The following is a 16,841-nucleotide window of genomic DNA, read 5'->3' as shown; positions in this document are numbered from 1 at the left end:
ACATTTAAATTTCTTGTTGGCTCATAAAGCGTGTGTGTTATTCAGATGTTTTCCACACAGCCTTTTGCTCCCTGGGAAGGCACTGTCTAAACCTAGGAAGTAAAAATATTTTTTAAAGGATGAAGAAATAAAAGCAAAATGAATTCAAATGAATTAAAAGTTAAAGGAGTTAGGATGATTTGGCCTGAAGAAGGGAAGATTTAGGAGGTCCTACATGACTTACATGAAAAATATTTCTTAAAAACGGAAAGACAGCCTCAGGAGGCATAAGTGCTAGTTTTCTGGAGGTGTTCAAATGGGACCTGAACGACTGAGTGATGGGTTAGAGCAACAAAGCCCCTACCTATTGTTTCCATTTGAAACGGATAATTCAGTGATTCCATGAAAAGGTTACCAAAAGGAAATACATTATCAGCCACTCTTTACCCAGCTGGAGATACAGCAAACACTCTTTCCAACGACAGGCGAATGGATAGACAAGATGTGGCACGTACATACAATGGAATATTACTCAGCCATAAAAAGGAACGAAATTGGGTCATTTGTAGACACGTGGATGGACCTAGAGTCTGTCATACAGAGTGAAGTAAGCCAGAAAGAGAAAAGCAAGTATCGTATATTAACGCATACGTGTGGAACCTAGAAAAATGGTACAGACGAACCTATTCGCAGGGCAGGAATAGAGATGTAGACGTAGAGAATGGACATGTGAACACAGAGAGGGAAGGGGAGGGTGGGACGAATTGGGAGATTAGGTTTGACATAAATACACTACCATGTGTAAGTAAAATAGCTAGCTAGTGGGAATCTGCTGTATAGCACAGGGAGCTCAGCTCAGTGCTCTGTGACGACCTAGAGGGGTGGGATGGGGGCTAGCGGGTGGGAGGGAGGTCCAAGAAGGAGAGGATATAGGTATACATAGAGCTGATTCACTTTGCTGTACAGCAGAAACTAACACAATACTGTAAAGCAATTATACTGCAATTTTTTAAAAAAAGTCTTTCATTGTAATAAGAAAAACTACACTCAGGAGGAAAAAACTTTGTAACTGAATGGGTTGCCACACACTGCAATAAGCTCCCACTGGAAATGTGGAACTACTTGCAGTGAAGATTTGAAAAAGATTTGAAAAATAGATTATTACCATCTTGCGGAGTGTTTTAGGTGCAATACTGCTTGAAAGCCAGGGACTAGAACAGCTGAGCTTTACACATTTTCTCCCACTCCAAGACAGAAGTGGCTTCTGAACGTTTTTCCCTTTCTGTAGGCACTACAGACAGATTCCCTCCAAATATTCTAGGTAAATTTTTTTCTTCACTCCTAACCAAAAATAGATGCATTTTCATGAGCAAATCACTTAACATCACATCCCTTCTATCAACTGGCAAACCTAGGATCACTTGTTCCAGTTCTGTGCCCTGAAGTGTTGGGCTGCTTGGCTAAGTTCCAGGAACTATATTAGGGAAATACTTTCCCTTCAGCCGCAGTTTAAAATGGAACTATGTATATAAATAGATATCTTGGTTCCTACATATTTATTTGCTAATTCTGTTCCAAGTGTAATGGAAGCTCAATAAAAATGTGAATGACACAAAAACATTGATTCCTGATATCACTACATATTATTTCTATTAATGGAACACTAGTATAAATAGAAGAGTTGATAGATGAAGATTATTATCTTAAGTATTTTCCATGCTCAACTTATAGCCCCATATTTCTTGTTCTCATTCCAGAGGTTCTTAAGCAATAGTTCTTAGGCAGCAGAAGCAAGAGAGGACAGATAGCTATTAAAATGATTTAGTTGGACTTTTTGGGATGTAGCAAAGTCTGTTCAAGGCTCTGAAGTGCCTCATCAGAAGGCTGCAAACTTGATTCAGTTCCACCAGTAAGTGCAGAAGAGCAGTGTAAGTAGCCTAAACAAGGCAATAAGTCCATAAATTGTTCATCTGGTTGGTTAAGTCAGGTGAAAGTTTAGCAGTTCTTCATATCTCTGAGACTATGAAATTAAAGTCTTGTTACCAAATTAAGAAACCATAAGCATTTACTTGATATCACCTTCAAAGGACCACGGAGACAGAAGTTAAAAAATATAAGAGAGATAAGACAGTTTATAAGATTTCTTTGAAAATAATTTCCCGATTCTGAGAGTACTCCTGGCACTTCATTCCTTATGCATGATTAAGATAAACTTTCCTGGGCAAGTCACTAGCTCCCTTTGCCTCAGTTTTTCCTTCAGAAAACTTAGAGCTGGGGAGGATGCTTTGATGTGAACATAAAGGGCTTTCTTATAATAACCAGAAAGCAACCAGATATAAGCTACTCTTTACTGATGTTTTAAATCAGTTAAGAAAAATATGTAACTATACTGTCTTTTATCATTACCTACTTAATTACCTTTACTGGAGTTCCTGTGTGTATTCAAATTGCTGTCTTGTGTCAATTCCTTTCAGCCTAACGAACTTCTTTTAGTATTTCTTGTAAGGCAGATCTGCTAGGAGGGGATTCTCTCAGTTTTCATTTACTTGGGAATGCTTTTATTTCGAAAGACAGCTCTGCAGGATGCAGGACTCTCTCAGCACTTTAACACGTCTTCTCACTGCCTGCGGGCCTCCACTGTCCCTGATGAGACGTCAGCTGTAGTCTTGGTGGGCTTCCCTCATACTCCACAAGTCACTTCTCCCTTGCTGCTTTCCGATTTTCTCACTTTCAAAATTTTGACCATAATATGTCTGAGTGTGGATCTCTTTGTGTTTATCCTCGTTGGCGTTTGTTAAGCATTCCGGGTGTGTAGGTTAGTGTTTTTCATCAGCTTGGGGAAGTTGTCAGCCGTGACTTCTTTGAGTGTTTCCTCTGCCCCTTTCTCTCTCTTCTACTTCTGGTATTCCCATTGTGACACTTAACAGTGGCCTATATTTTTCTGAGGTTCTGTTCATTTTTTTCATTCTTCTCTCTTTCAGTTCTTCAGACCAGATAATCTCTGTCACTCTATCTTCAAGTTTGCTGATTCCTTCTTCTGACAACTCAAATCCACGGTGCAGCCCCCTAATGAGTTTTTCATTTTGGTTACTGTACTTTTCAACTCGAAAATAGCCACTTTAAAAAAATGTTTTAATTGTGGTTAAAATAAACATAAAATTTACCATTTAACCATTTTTAAGTGTATAGTTCAGTGACATTAAGTACATTCACATTATTTTGCAAACATCCCAATCATCCATCTACAGAACTTTTCACCTCAAACAGAAACTCTATACCCATTAAACAACAATTTTCCATTCTCCCTGGCAACCACCATTTTACCTTCTGTCTCTATGAATTTGACTACTCTATCATATGAGTGACATTATACAGTATTTGTCTTTTTGTGACTGTCTTAATTTCACTTAGCATAATGTCTTCAAAGTTCACCCATGTTGTAGTATGTGTCAGAATTTCCTTCGTTTTTTTAGGCTGAGTAATAGTCCATTTTATGTATAGACCACATTTTGTTTATCCATTCATCTGCTGATAGATCTCTGGGTTGCTTCTACCTCTTGGCTATTGTGAATAATGCTATTAAAATGGGTGTACAAATACCTCTTCAGGTCCCTGCTTTCAATTCTTTCGGGTATACACACCCAGAAGTGGGATTGCTGGGTTGTATGGTGATTCTGGTTTTAATTTTTTGAGGAACTGCCATACTATTGTGTACCGCAGCTGCACCATTGTACATTCCCACCAGCAGTGCACAAAGGTTCCAATTTCTCCACATGCTCACCAACACATTATTTTCTATTTTATTTTGTTTTTTAATAGTAGCCATCCTAATGGGTGTGAGGTGATATGTCTCACTGTGATTTTGATTTTCATTTCTCTAATGATTAGTGATGGTGAGCATCTTTTCATGTGCTTGCTGGCCATTTGTAAATCTTCTTTGGAGAAATGTCTGTTTAAGTCCTTTGCCCATTTTTGAACCAGGTTGTTTTTTGCTGTTGTTGTAGGAGTTTTTTACACATTTATATTTTGGATAATAACCCTTTATCAGATACATGATTTACAAATGCTTTCTCCCATTCTGTAGGTTGGCTTTTCACTCTACTGATTGTGTCTTTCGATGTGCAGAAGCTTTTAATTTTGAGGTAGTCCAATTTATCTGTCCTTACTTTTGCTGCTTTTGCTTTTGGTGTCGTATCTACATTTGGTTCCTTTTTTTTTTATCTCTTTAAGAATACTCTCTATCTATGCGATGAGTCACTGCTCCCACACCTTCCTTTAATTCTTTAAGAATGGTTTCTTTTAGCTTTTGAACTAAGAAAATAAAATAATAGCTTCTTTGAAGTCTTTGTCTGCTAAGTTCAGTAACTGGGCCCCTCCAAAAGCAGTTTCTACTGCCCAGTTTCTCTAACATGTCCCATAATTTTCTGTTGAAAAATGGACATTTTAGATAATATATTGTAGCCACTCTGGTTACTGGTTACTCCCTCCCCACCAGAGGTTTGTTGTTGTTATCTGGTTGTTTGTTTACTTGGCTGGACTAATTCTGTGGAAGTCTATTTTCCCTACAGGGTACAGCTGTTGATGTCCCTGCTCAGATATTTCTCCCTTTTATATACTTCAGTCTGGCTTGCTAGGGATCACCCTTGGGACAGCATAAGACACTTACTGGTCAAAGGTTGGGCTTAAGTCCCCTTAGCTAGTTAGATTTTCACCCTCTACCATGACGTTTGGGGCTTAGAGACTACTTTCACAGTTCAGAGAGCAAGGGGTGGAGGGAAGGTCTGAATATAAAGGAGCTGCACAGAGTTGGAATTATTACGTATCCTGGCTGTGCTGGTGGCCATAAAAACCTGAGTATGTGTAAAACCTCATACCACTGTACACCAGAAAAAGTGAACTTTACTGTATGTAAATTTTTAAGTGACTGGATTTGCCTTTTAAGAAAAGATACCTCTACACCTGTACTGCTCTTACACAGCTGGATCCAATTTGATCACTTGGGTTCTTAAAAGTTCAGTACTTAATATTTAATAGGGGGATAGAAAACAAAATTTTTCTTATTATACTATTGCCTACTGGGGGTCATTTCTTCTCAGAACACAATACAAACTAAACTTAAAAAACCATATCTTTCTAATGCTTAATAGTTAGTATGATAAGGTCAAGCTTTTATACCTGACCAAAGAAGTCTCTTCTGGATTAGGCGTCGTCATTTTTCTTCAAGTAAAAATTCTGGATTTCCTTAATTGTTACTGACAAGGCCCACAGAGCCTGAAGACACTATGACTTAAAGATCAAGGAAAAATCAAACGAATGTAAACAAAAGTAGAGATGGCAAAAATCAGGCCTGACAGACAAGGTGTAAGGCTGGACGCACTGCCTGCCAGGTCCCCAGGGATCCTCAAGTCTGCACAGCAGGCTGAGGCACAGAGTGACAGAACAACTCAGCGAGCCTCTCTTCCCGCTCCGGCCACCACTTTAATTTCAGGTCAAGTTGAAAGCAATCCCTCTTTATTTTTTTTTTTTTAAACCTTTATGATAGTAGATGAGCTCATTTATAACTCCCAACCACCTCGCTACGTTGAGTACATCCGTACCCTCTCATTTTTGCTTTTAATCTTCAGAGTAAAGGCAAAAACAAACAAAACAAAAAGGGAATGAACAAAGAAAAAAACAAAAAGGAAGAAACTCAGTCCAAATTTTTAAGCCAAGATTCATTCTCCTCTTGCTCTTACAAAAGCCACCCTTTCCCTCGACAGCCACCAGTTTCCTGCCTTTTCTAATGTAGTCTATAGTTTCACGAAATACTTTTATCTGCTTTACCCCTTTTTTTTTTATTTTTTTATAAATTTATTTATTTATTTTTGGCTGTGTTGGGTCTTCGTTGCTGTGCGCGGGCTTTCTCTAGTTGTGGCGAGCGGGGGCTACTCTTCATTGCGGTACGCGGGCTTCTCATTGCGGTGGCTTCTCTTGTTGCAGAGCACAGGCTCTAGGCACGCGGGCTTCAGTAGTTGTGGCACATGGGCTTAGCTGCTCCACGGCATGTGGGATCTTCCCAGACCAGGGCTCGAACCTGTGTCCCCTGCATTGGCAGATGGATTTTTAACCACTGCGCCTCCAGGGAAGTCCCTGCTTTATCCCTTTTAAAAGGATGCTCTCTTTCTTCCTTCGTGCCACTCAACTGGCAAAGCCTTCTATCAATCAAACTGTGACCACCTACTTATTCATCCTGAAACACATCTGTGCTCTCACTGTGTGCGGATAGCTCTGTGTCTCACTGAAGTTGGAACCGCTTGGTGGCAAGGATGTGCGGAAGTGGCCTCCACAGTCCTCACTGGGAACAGGGTTCCATCCACTGACTATCTGACTATCTGGGTTAAACCGTTCACCCACTGCTCTTTTCCCCTCCCCTGCCCAGAGAAAATGAAGATAAACCCATGGGGGATGTGTCTTTACTTCCTCGGGGAGGCAAGAGTGTGGAGAAGGATTACGAGATGATTCCTACTGTATAAGTGCAGGAGAAAGAGACAAAGATGATGAAGAAAGGAAAGAGAGGATGAGGAGAAGAACGCTCCTTGTAAGGATGAAAACAGTAGGAAGGAAACTTGAAAAACCAGCTTTCTCAGTTCTCAGGATTCCAGGAAACACTCCTGATGAGTAACAAAGGTTCTGAACCAAAGACTAGGTCAAAACGTGGTTGTACAGGATCCTAGATTCCTTCTGGTTTCTCAAGGCTCTTTGGCTTTAAATTAAGCTTAAGGTATCAGTCCTATTGACAGTGGATTCAACTGAATCTCAGTCCAGACCTCCGTGATCCACGCATTTGGTCCGAGGCTTAGGAATAGACGAAATGAGAGACCCTTTACATAACCATCAAAAGGACTTACCCTCTCGACTCACCATACAAAGCGAGTAGAAAGGGAGGTCTCCTGCTTCTGCTCAAGACTTTCTTAAATCAACGGCCACCCGTACCAAAGCAGCTCCCCAAAACAGCCTTCTGATTAAGGCCACAAGGACATCCTGGCAGCGTGTGGCAGAAGTAACTGAGACAGCCGGTGCTCTCCTACAGGGCCATCACTCACCTCAGTAAACGCTGCTGAGATACACGCAGATACCACACAGCTAAGTACTGTGGAAACACTACCCGAGGCCCCCAGCACATGGTTCCACCACCCACTACTCTGGATCTACGATCCAGAAAGATGGCCCCTGACAAAACTTAAGTGGGTAATCGTAACACTAGGCATACCATTTTAATGACTTTTTAAAATATGCTGGATTCCCCAGCTCCCTGTCTTCGCTCTCCACAAAACACTGAACCTGAGACCCTGGCCAATTTGACATTCATGTGAGAGTTCACGGAACCTCCAGAGCACCCAGTAGTGATGGCAGACCCCTGCTGAATGCCCTTCACACTGCAGAATTAACAGGATCAACCTTCACTGGTAATTGCTACACATCAGCCTATGTGGGCCTCTTCCCAAGAAACAAGATCTCAAGTCTCTGCCTTACAGTTTTCCATTGTAAAAATAATATGCGTGCATATAAAATTTTTGGTAAATATGGAAAAGGAGAAAGTAAGGCAAGGAACAATGCTCCTAGCCCACCACTGCAAAATGACCATTGTTTTTGTGTACACTTTGGTGCACTAGTTTTATCCACAGGGGTAGGCATTAATTATGTAAGCCACTGGGAGGCCACTGGTGAATTAAATAAAATATAAAGTCAAAATAAAAATGAGTTACAGGGCTTCCCTGGTGGCGCAGTGGTTAAGAATCCTCCTGCCAATGCAGGGGACACGGGTTCGATCCCTGGTCCGGGAAGATCCCACATGCTGCGGAGCAACTAAGCCCGTGCGCCACAACTACTGAGCCCGTGCTCTAGAGCCCGCGAGCCACAAGTACTGAGCCCACGTGCCACAACTACTGAAGCCCGTGTGCCTAGAGCCCGTGCTCCGCAACGAGAAGCCACCGCAATGAGAAGCCCGTGCACTGCAACGAAGAGTAGCCCCCGCTCGCTGCAACTGGAGAAAGCCCGCGCGCAGCAACGAAGACCCAACGCAGCCAAAAATAAATAAATAAGTTTATTAAAAAGAAATTAATTACAATAGTTCCTTTTTGAAAAGAAAGTTTTTCATTATTACATAAGTAATATATGCTCGTTGAAGAAAAAAAGTCTAAAATACAGGTAACCAAAAAGCCAGGGGAAAAACATCATGCGTGAGCTCATTTCCTACACATAACTATTGTTTATATTTGGTGCACTGCATTCTTTTTTTATGTACATATAAATGCCTTCCTTTTAAAACAGGAATTAAAGCCACTGGCCCATTTAAAAATGCCTTCCATTCAAAAAATGAGGTGATACACGTTTTCTGTAACCTGATAGTTTTACTCCATGTACATCCAACATCATCATTTCAAACGGCTGCAGTGTGTTGCATTATATGGCAACACCATAAATTATTTAACCTGTACCTTACTTGGTTGTCTCTGGGGATCTGTTATTGAATTATTAGGTGAGTAATTCTTGTGTAATCTAATAACCAGCTAAAGAGTTTTTTTTCCTGTCCTTTCGAAGACATTAAATTTTTTGACTCAACAACTACCATGAGACAAAGTTAATCCCAAACCATTTAACCACTCTCATTTAAAAAAAATTTTTTTAAATTAATTAATTAATTAATCTTTGGCTGCGCTGGGTCTTTGTTGCTGCGCACAGGCTGTCTCTAGTTGTGGCGAGCTGGGGCTACTCTTCGTTGCGGTGTACGGGCTTCTCATTGCGGTGGCTTCCCTTGTTGCGGAGCACAGGCTCTAGGCGCGCGGGCTTCAGTAGTTGTGGCACGTGGGTTCAGTAGTTGTGGCATGCAGGCTCAGTAGTTGTGGCTCACGGGCTCTAGAGCACAGGCTCAGTAGTTGTGGCGCACAGGCTTAGTTACTCCGCGGCATGTGGGATCTTCCCGGACCAGGGCTCGAACCCGTGTCCCCTGCATTGGCAGGCAGACTCTTAAACCACTGCGCCACCAGGGAAGCCCCCACCACTCTCATTTTTAATGACACATCTGTGGACTAGATATGACTGATTTTAGAAACAAAATTACTTTTGCCAGGGCGAAAAAGCGAAGAAGACTATTTTGTCATTTCTCTTTGTACAGAAATGAAAATAGCCTTTTGCCTGCTACCATGAAGAACCAAATCAAGCAGCCATTTGGATTTCCTCTACTGGATATATAGTTATTGAGAGTTCAGGGGTTTTAAAGATAGTATTTTCTATTCAGAGACTGATCTAGGGCGTTAGAAGTCAGTCGTCTCTGCTCTCTGAATCACTAAGACAAACCTGTCTTCTCTGTGTGCAACCACCACAGGGACCAGGTCTCACATACTCTGTGCGTGGACACAGATGTAGAACGTGACAGTACACGCGGCCTCATGTCTGAGAAGTCAGTTTTTTCCAACATAACGAGGTCTGAAGACTCAGTGACAGCCTTGGAATACTCACCTGCCACCTTCACCCTCTGTCTCCCATGACAAGGCAAACGAGTCTATGCCAGACTGCCCTCACTTGAAGGAATGTTGAATACTCTGCAAATGTGTGATAAAGAACAGCTATAAAAGCTAAGGATGCCACTATCCCCGTTCCCAGCGCTGAGCTCTGAGGGCCTCAGAGCCGAGCCAAGGCAGGACGTGGCCTCTCTGGGGACAACAGTGCGATCCTGGTGTGACACTTTCTAGGCAGCACTGGCAAAACATGTCCTCAGAGAACCCTTTCTTCACTCTGATCACAGGAAGCCCTGATTGTCCTAAACGCTATACAAAGTGTAACACACACACTCTCCGTAGTTTGTTTTCAACCCCAGACAACTCCTTCAAGCAAAAGTACAAAGGAAAAATACACAAAAGGGCAAAGACAACTAAATTAAGATGCATTTTTATTATGTGCAAAATGGGGGGCTGCGGGGGGAGGAGAGGGACTCAGGAGTAAGTACCTGGACTGGGGAGGGTCAGAACTGCCAGCTGCCCAATTCGAGATCATTAATTACACGGGCACGGGCGGAGCACCTGTGGCTTTGGACGGTGCAACGGAATAATTCACTAGGTATTTGTGTTAAGTGCCTACTAGGTGTCCCATTGGTTGTTTGCTGCGGATACAAAACAACAGGATAAACACGTCCCTATCCTCCGGCTCTAAGGGAGACCCACTACCACAATATATTTAGGTCCCCCTGTCCCCAGCTTCCAGGTGGCAGGCGGCACTCCCCGTGCAGGCACGAGGGATGGCATCCTGCAGGCGGAAGGGACAGAGTTGGGAAGATGGGGTGGCATCACACTGCCCCTGCCCCCACGCTTCTTCTGAAATGGGGAAGACCCCCCCTGAAATGGGGACTGTCACAGCAGTCTGTGGCACAGAGGGGTCACGGGCCAACCTCAAGGGGCTCCCTATTTTCCCAGCTGCCCAAAGCTGCCCTCAGGTGGCTGCTGAGAAGTCACACGGGGAGCAGACAGTCTATTTAATGACACTGTGATAGAGCAAAAGCAGGAGATATAACACAGTATGACTTCTATCACAATATCTCATCTGCTCCTCATCTGAAATGGGCACTGTCTTAACTACTGAGTTCAGAAAAGTAACTGCAAAATTCTCCTGGGTAATTATTAGTCTTCTCTCAGTGACAGAGGAAATCCAGAGCAAAGTTAGGGCTAGAGGGGGCTGTGACAGGTCATTTAACTCCTGACTTCAGACAGAATATTGAAAACACTGCAAACAAATATAAACCCATTTTTAGATGACTTCAGGAAAAACATTTATATTTTCCAGTACCCCAATTCCCCATTTTGTAATACTCTTCTTTGTACCTCATCTAGTGGTCCTCCAGCTTCATCTCAATCACTTGGGGGGCTAGCTAAAACACAGATTGCTGGGTCCCACCTGCACAGTTTCTGAATCCACAGGTCTTGGGTGGGGCCTGAGAATGTGCATTTCTCACAAGCTCCCAGGTGGTACTGATGCTGAGGGTACTAGGACCACACATTGAGGACCACGGTTCTAACCTAACCCTTACTGGACCAAACCCTTACATCCTCAATAGAACTGGATACTAATTGGCCATCATCCCCTGGTCCAGAGGCACACAGTTACTGGAATAACAATTCAAGAGTCCCCTGGTCATTTTTTTCCCTTCAGCCTAAATAATAGATGTTCCCTAACATCTTATTATAGTCATCATTTTTCAACCCTTTAATCATTTTTGAGGTTCTCTGTTGGGATCTCTCCAAGTCCCTTTTAGTTGTGGAGCCGTGAACGAGACCCGGAACCTTAGTCAGAGATGGGATGAGGTTGACTACAAAGGGAAAATGACTCACAGATTCATACCACATCCTCCTTTTATTAATCTCCTATACCCGAGCTTGCCTTGTTAGCTGCCTCTGATTCCTGTCCTTCTGACACCGTTCTGGGCTGCAGTCATGCTGAGCTGACCTTCGAAACGCCTTTCTTCAGAGAAGCTCAGAGCACTTCTCTAACTGATACAACTGTTGACTCAACATCCCCAGCCAGATTGGGGATGAAGTAACTTGTTCAATCGTGTATTAGTTTAAGAGGGAGAGAAAATCGGGAACCCAAATGCAGGTTTCTATCCAGACATCACTCTGTGGAGAAAGAAGCTCCTTACTTTTATGCGGTATCAAGTTTCCTCCTTTATAGACTAATTAACAGTCCCTTTCCAGGTGCAGGTGAAACTCCTGATCTCCTTCCCTGTGTGGGGAATCATCCCAGAGACCTGGGGCTGTGGATCGGGCCCTGGGGGCCATCCCCCTCTTACCTCCATCACTTCCCCAGCTGCTGGAAGAGACAGGGAAGCAGGGCCCCGTGGCACTGCCGGCTGCCCGAATCCTACAAGGCGGAAGCCCAGATGGACTGAAAGCAGCCCACGGGTGACCCCCGACCCTCCCCATTTGTCTTCTTTTCCCTTCCTTCTATTCCTTGCTCTGCAGGTTTACTCAGTGTGCAAGTCGCGGCCCAGGCTCTGTCCCGCCTAATTTGAGCATGTGGGCTCTTTGAGAGTAGGAACTATGCTTTCTTTGTGCATTGTATGGCTCTGGGGGTGCTTAATACATGCTAAATAGTAACAGCCGTCCCAGCATTTCCAGAAGCAATCGGCATTCCTGCCGAGGACCAGATCCTATTACCATACACTTATGCCCAAGACAGGCAGCGCTGAAGACACCCCTCCACTCACTGCTCCTTTCATCCAGAACTCAACGTATCAAATCCTATTCCTGCAAGAGTTCCTTCTGAAAGAGAACATTCTAGAAGTGTGATCACCGAGCACATGCATTAGGCTCCCAACCAAAAGGCAACCTGTTAGATAATGTAAGTCTAGCCACACAGTTAGCTACTAAAAACCGCATGTGGATGAAGGGGAGCCAGAGCAAAGGTTCCTCTCCACTTCCCTGAAAACCCCGCAAAGCTTCAGAGCAGACGGCTCTTGTCTAGGAATGACGTCACAGTAAAAGAAATCTACCGCGATCAGGAGTCACTCTGTCAGAGCCTCTGGGGCTGTAACTATTTTAAGAGGGAGAGGACTAGGACAGGAGGGCAGGCTGCCAGGGAGAGCAGCTTAAACAGCGCTGGAGGGCACACCTGCACCAAGTTAAGTGCAGGAGGGCTACGGGAGGCTCAGGCGTGCCCGGCACGCGGCCGAAACCACGGGTCCCGGGCTCCTTCCACAGCCCACAAAGCTGCCCACGTTTCTCAGCATCTGGACCCCCTGCTGGTGACTCTAGGTTGAGCTCATTGTGATTGGTCACGGCCAAGGTCACAAGTAGTCAACAGAGCCTCTTCTCAGGAGGGCACCGAGACCACTGTCCCTTTACCAGGCACCCGGGGTGAACAGCAGGAGGAGAATCGCGGCTCCAGCAAACAGGAGAAATTCCCACCCTGACACTGACGTCACCTCCTGGCCTAGGGCACTCTCTCAAAGCGCATAAATCACAAAAACAAACACTCGGAAAGTGTCTACAAGCATTTTAGTAACTCCTCCTAAAAGAACATATGCTTCCTTGTAGTAAAAACACCTTTGGAAACTTCTTTCTGTTAAATTAAAAACATGGATAAATCTTAAACAGCTTTTCTTTTTCGCAGGACTAAACGACAATTGAGCGGATGAATAATAGCTTGAAAAGGATCTAATACCCAACCACAGTATACCTCTAAAAACACTCCACTCAGACTCTGATGGTGCCTTATTAACAGTCAAAAGTAAGAACAGTTACTCTCTTCGGATAAAAGTATATATTCTGAAGAACATCCTGGAACAAAGTCCCTTTAACGGCTGAAGATGACATTACAGACTTTTCTGTTACAATGAATCCGGGTGGCAAATGTCTCTTCTACTCAATAAAAAGACTTAAGTTGAAAAAAAAAAAAAAAGTTTATTTCTAAAAATAGCCCAAGAACTCAGTTCTATTTTCCCCATCTTACATTCTTTTCCTACTAAATGTACCACTGAAACATTTCCTTTCATTGTTGGCACCTTGGGTTGTTCGGATTTAAAATCAGACAATACACAGTAACAAAGAAGTCTTTAAATACAGCTTTCCAAATGGAAAATGGCATCTGAGGGCAACCCTTCCTCCGGGCCCACAGATGATGGAGCCCTAACGCCTGGGAGCAGCTACTACCCCCTGTTAGAACTGTTTCATTAAAATCAACATTCCCAGGGGGGAGATAATCTACGTATTAATTGATAAAGAAATTCCTGCCAGGTTCTGTGTTATAAGCAAGTTGTTTGGCATGAAGTCAATCTTCTGAATTAAAACACACTTCAAACTAAGCAAGGTGATTCAGACTTAATTGAAAATATTCTACATTAAAATCTTTAGTTTTCTTCAGTCCAAATTTAAGTTGGCGACTTGTTACGTTAAGAGCAGTTAAGATTAGGGAATTCTTCCAGAAGATAATTTCAATTACTTTCCAAAAGCTTCCTCCTAAATTCATTTTATTTTTTAAGGGCTTCTCTTTAGGAGTATATGGATTTAAGCACCAAATCCTCCTTTAACAAAAACTGTCCATCTACACATTTTACAAAATTACATTTGACACTCCCATTATTTCTGCACATAAACTTGTAGCTCACAGTAAGTGTAACAGGAATCCACTTTCAACATTTTTTTTTCCCCTCTAAGAGTTAGGTTACCATTGAAAATAAAGCTCAATGACACACCATTCCATTAATCAAATATTTGAGCAGATAAAGTATGTAACAATCCACAGATTGCTTTTGCAAAGATAAAAATAGTAAGAATCACATACTTTCTCTTGGGAAAATGGAGTAAGGCAGGTTTCTTGCATTAGGATACATTTAAGGAAAGCCCTTTCGCCACCATTCTTAGAAGCCTCTAAAGTGCCCACCCTAGAGCTCCCAGTTTTCCCAAGAGATAAAAAATTACTATGATAGCAACATTAGGAAGATTTAAGGAGAAAAGAACAAAGAGAAATCTGAAAGATTCACCCAGTACTCACAAGTACTTTCAAAGGAAATCGGGGCTGCAATTCTTCAAAGACTGCTCTCTGGGGATCACCAACAACCTGAGTCTAAAATAGACGCCTCTCACATGGGGCGGAGAAGTCACATTTCAGCTTGCTAACTTCTACTTGGGTAAACAGGTTTACAACTCATAGAACAAACCCTGGCTAAAATTAACTGCACCGGCGCAGCGGGCAGGAACTCGCTGATCTGCATCATGTGTGCGGGGATTTATTCACTGGGACAACATTGGTGTCCTCTTAATGGGAGATCTGGCCAAGGGGCGTGCCCTGGGGAACAATACGGAGCATCATGATTATGCTAATTATTGAGTTCAGTCCCATGGTGCTATCTCCTTTTACGCTGTTTTCCTGTTTTCGCAAGTACTGACAGAGGGAGAGAGAGTAAGCTCTTTTTCACAGCAGGCATTCACTTGATTTTTAAGCACTTTCAAATCAGACAAAACTTTGGCAACAAGGTGGCAGTGCTGTATGCTCTTCACAAGGAAAAACCAAGTCAAGGGATATTCTGTCAAATTATTTACACAGCATGATTAGACGTGGTACTACGTGAAATTAAACAGGCATCAAAGACACATACCAGTAAGTCTACCAACAAAGAGCGGTAAATGAAAGCTCTTTTCTTGATATATAATGAACGAATTTCGTTTGCTTTCTGGCTTTGTCTTCTGCACCTCCCAAGGAGTCGCTATGAGGATACAGGTTCACTAATAAATTACAGCTGAGAACAAATATTTGCAAAAGGCATCGTCCTTAGCAAGAAGCATGTTGAAGTGTATTTAACTGCCTTGCCTGGCTGTCTGGAACTGGTAAGTTGTCCTTTATAGGTGACAGACCATCTATCAATCGTGTTGAAGCTCAAGTTGACAGTTAAAGACCCCAAGTACATAGCTGATATTCAAAAGAAAATTAGAAGTAACACGGAACTTTCTTTGAAAAACACAAATTGCCTTAATAAGTACAACTTGGATCAAAGACACAGAACTGCTTATCTACTCAAGATGGTTCAGACTAGTTTGTGTAGATATTTAAGTTCTTATGACATATTTTGCTCTTACTGGACACTTTATGAGAGCTATCCAGGCACACTACGAACATCAATCAAATCTCCAAACATCTCTGGGAGATGTCATTTTCCCATTTTGTTTTTTAAACAGATGGGTAAACAGGGAAATTCAATGCCTTGTCCAACGCTTCTCACTGAATCAACACGGGATTATTCCACCCCTGCTCCTAACCTCTCTATGACATGTCTTCCATGTTAACTATTCAGCTATAATCCTACAAATCTTTTCAGAGCTGTTTGTTTTCCCAATTTTAAAATGTCGTATGTCAGTTTAGATTTCAAGAGATTTACTCTGCTCAGCTCCCAAATCCCAGGTCTGAGCTCTGAGGCTCACACCCCAACTCCCTGGTACAGGCAGGTGACATGGACCCCTAAGGCCTGGCTGTGTCCTTATGAAGCACTGGCCACCTGTGGCATGCCACCCAAAGCGGCGAACGGGTTGGTTTTCACTGGCCTGAGCTGGCAGCCACCGGCACAATCCCCCTCCCGGCTGTTTACAAAAACTGCTGGCTGCCAGTCTGGGCGTCCACCCCAGGCCCAGCCTTCGGCCGCCACAGCCAGCACGAGCTCACCCCCGTGAGATGGTAGCTGCCCTGCACTCACCATCCCAACCCCAGTCGCTGGAGTGGGCCCCCCACTCTGCGCCCAAAGGAAAGAATTTATCGAAGATGGCTGACCTCTGATTAACATGGTCAGTTCTCAGTGATCCACAGCGAACTGACTCTGGAATTCTTCATGCCAAAGGAGGACATCAAGAGGCTATTTTTGACACAATTATCCTTATCCTATTATGTCATAGTTCAGTCAAAGAGTTTCTAAGCCAAAACATTATTTCTAGCCTAAATTGAATAAAAGAAAAAAGCCAATACACCATAAATACTTACGCATAGGATCTGGCATCGGAGAGGGCCAAGATGATGGACCCACACCCCTTACACTGAAGGCAGGGGACGCCGAGCAGTTTTCCAGTTCCTCACGTGTCAAATATGCTGAGTATGACCCCACTGTTGCTTTCAACAGAGGCCACACCTGTTCCAAAATGCAAGAACGAAAACATTCCAAAGAAAATAGTGTATCCTCCAATGTACGAGTCACCCTGCTGTTTCCTTTTCATTAGTGAAAAGAATGTGAGAGTCAACTGTACTCTTGTTCCAGGCATACCTGTGACAGTAGAGAAAAATCTCTGTGCCTCATTTTAAAGCAACGTAAAGCCTCCCGTTCGCTGTCATGAACTGTGGGTGGCAGGGATGAG

The 16,841-nt window shown here is 43.1% G+C and overlaps 1 protein-coding gene across 9 annotated transcripts in view; it reads right to left on the bottom strand.

Annotated features, from left to right (window-relative positions):
* Positions 1–16,841, bottom strand: part of SLC20A2 (solute carrier family 20 member 2) — a 106,558-nt gene that overhangs the window by 61,514 nt on the left and 28,203 nt on the right. For 2 of the 9 annotated variants that reach the window (XM_057537102.1, XM_057537110.1), the window contains exon 1: positions 14,500–14,714. The exons of 6 other annotated variants lie outside the window; for them this stretch is intronic. The gene's annotated coding sequence lies outside the window, so the exon portion shown is untranslated. Of the gene's footprint in view, positions 1–14,499; positions 14,715–16,473; positions 16,493–16,841 lie in introns of those variants that run through there. One more of the 9 variants, XM_057537109.1, reaches the window with a different exon arrangement.

The sequence above is a fragment of the Balaenoptera acutorostrata genome, chromosome 21 (genome assembly GCF_949987535.1).
Source record: "Balaenoptera acutorostrata chromosome 21, mBalAcu1.1, whole genome shotgun sequence".
NCBI classification, from domain to species: domain Eukaryota; kingdom Metazoa; phylum Chordata; class Mammalia; order Artiodactyla; family Balaenopteridae; genus Balaenoptera; species Balaenoptera acutorostrata.
Note: the sequence above shows the minus strand (reverse complement) of the source record. Positions and strands in the feature narration are given on the sequence as shown.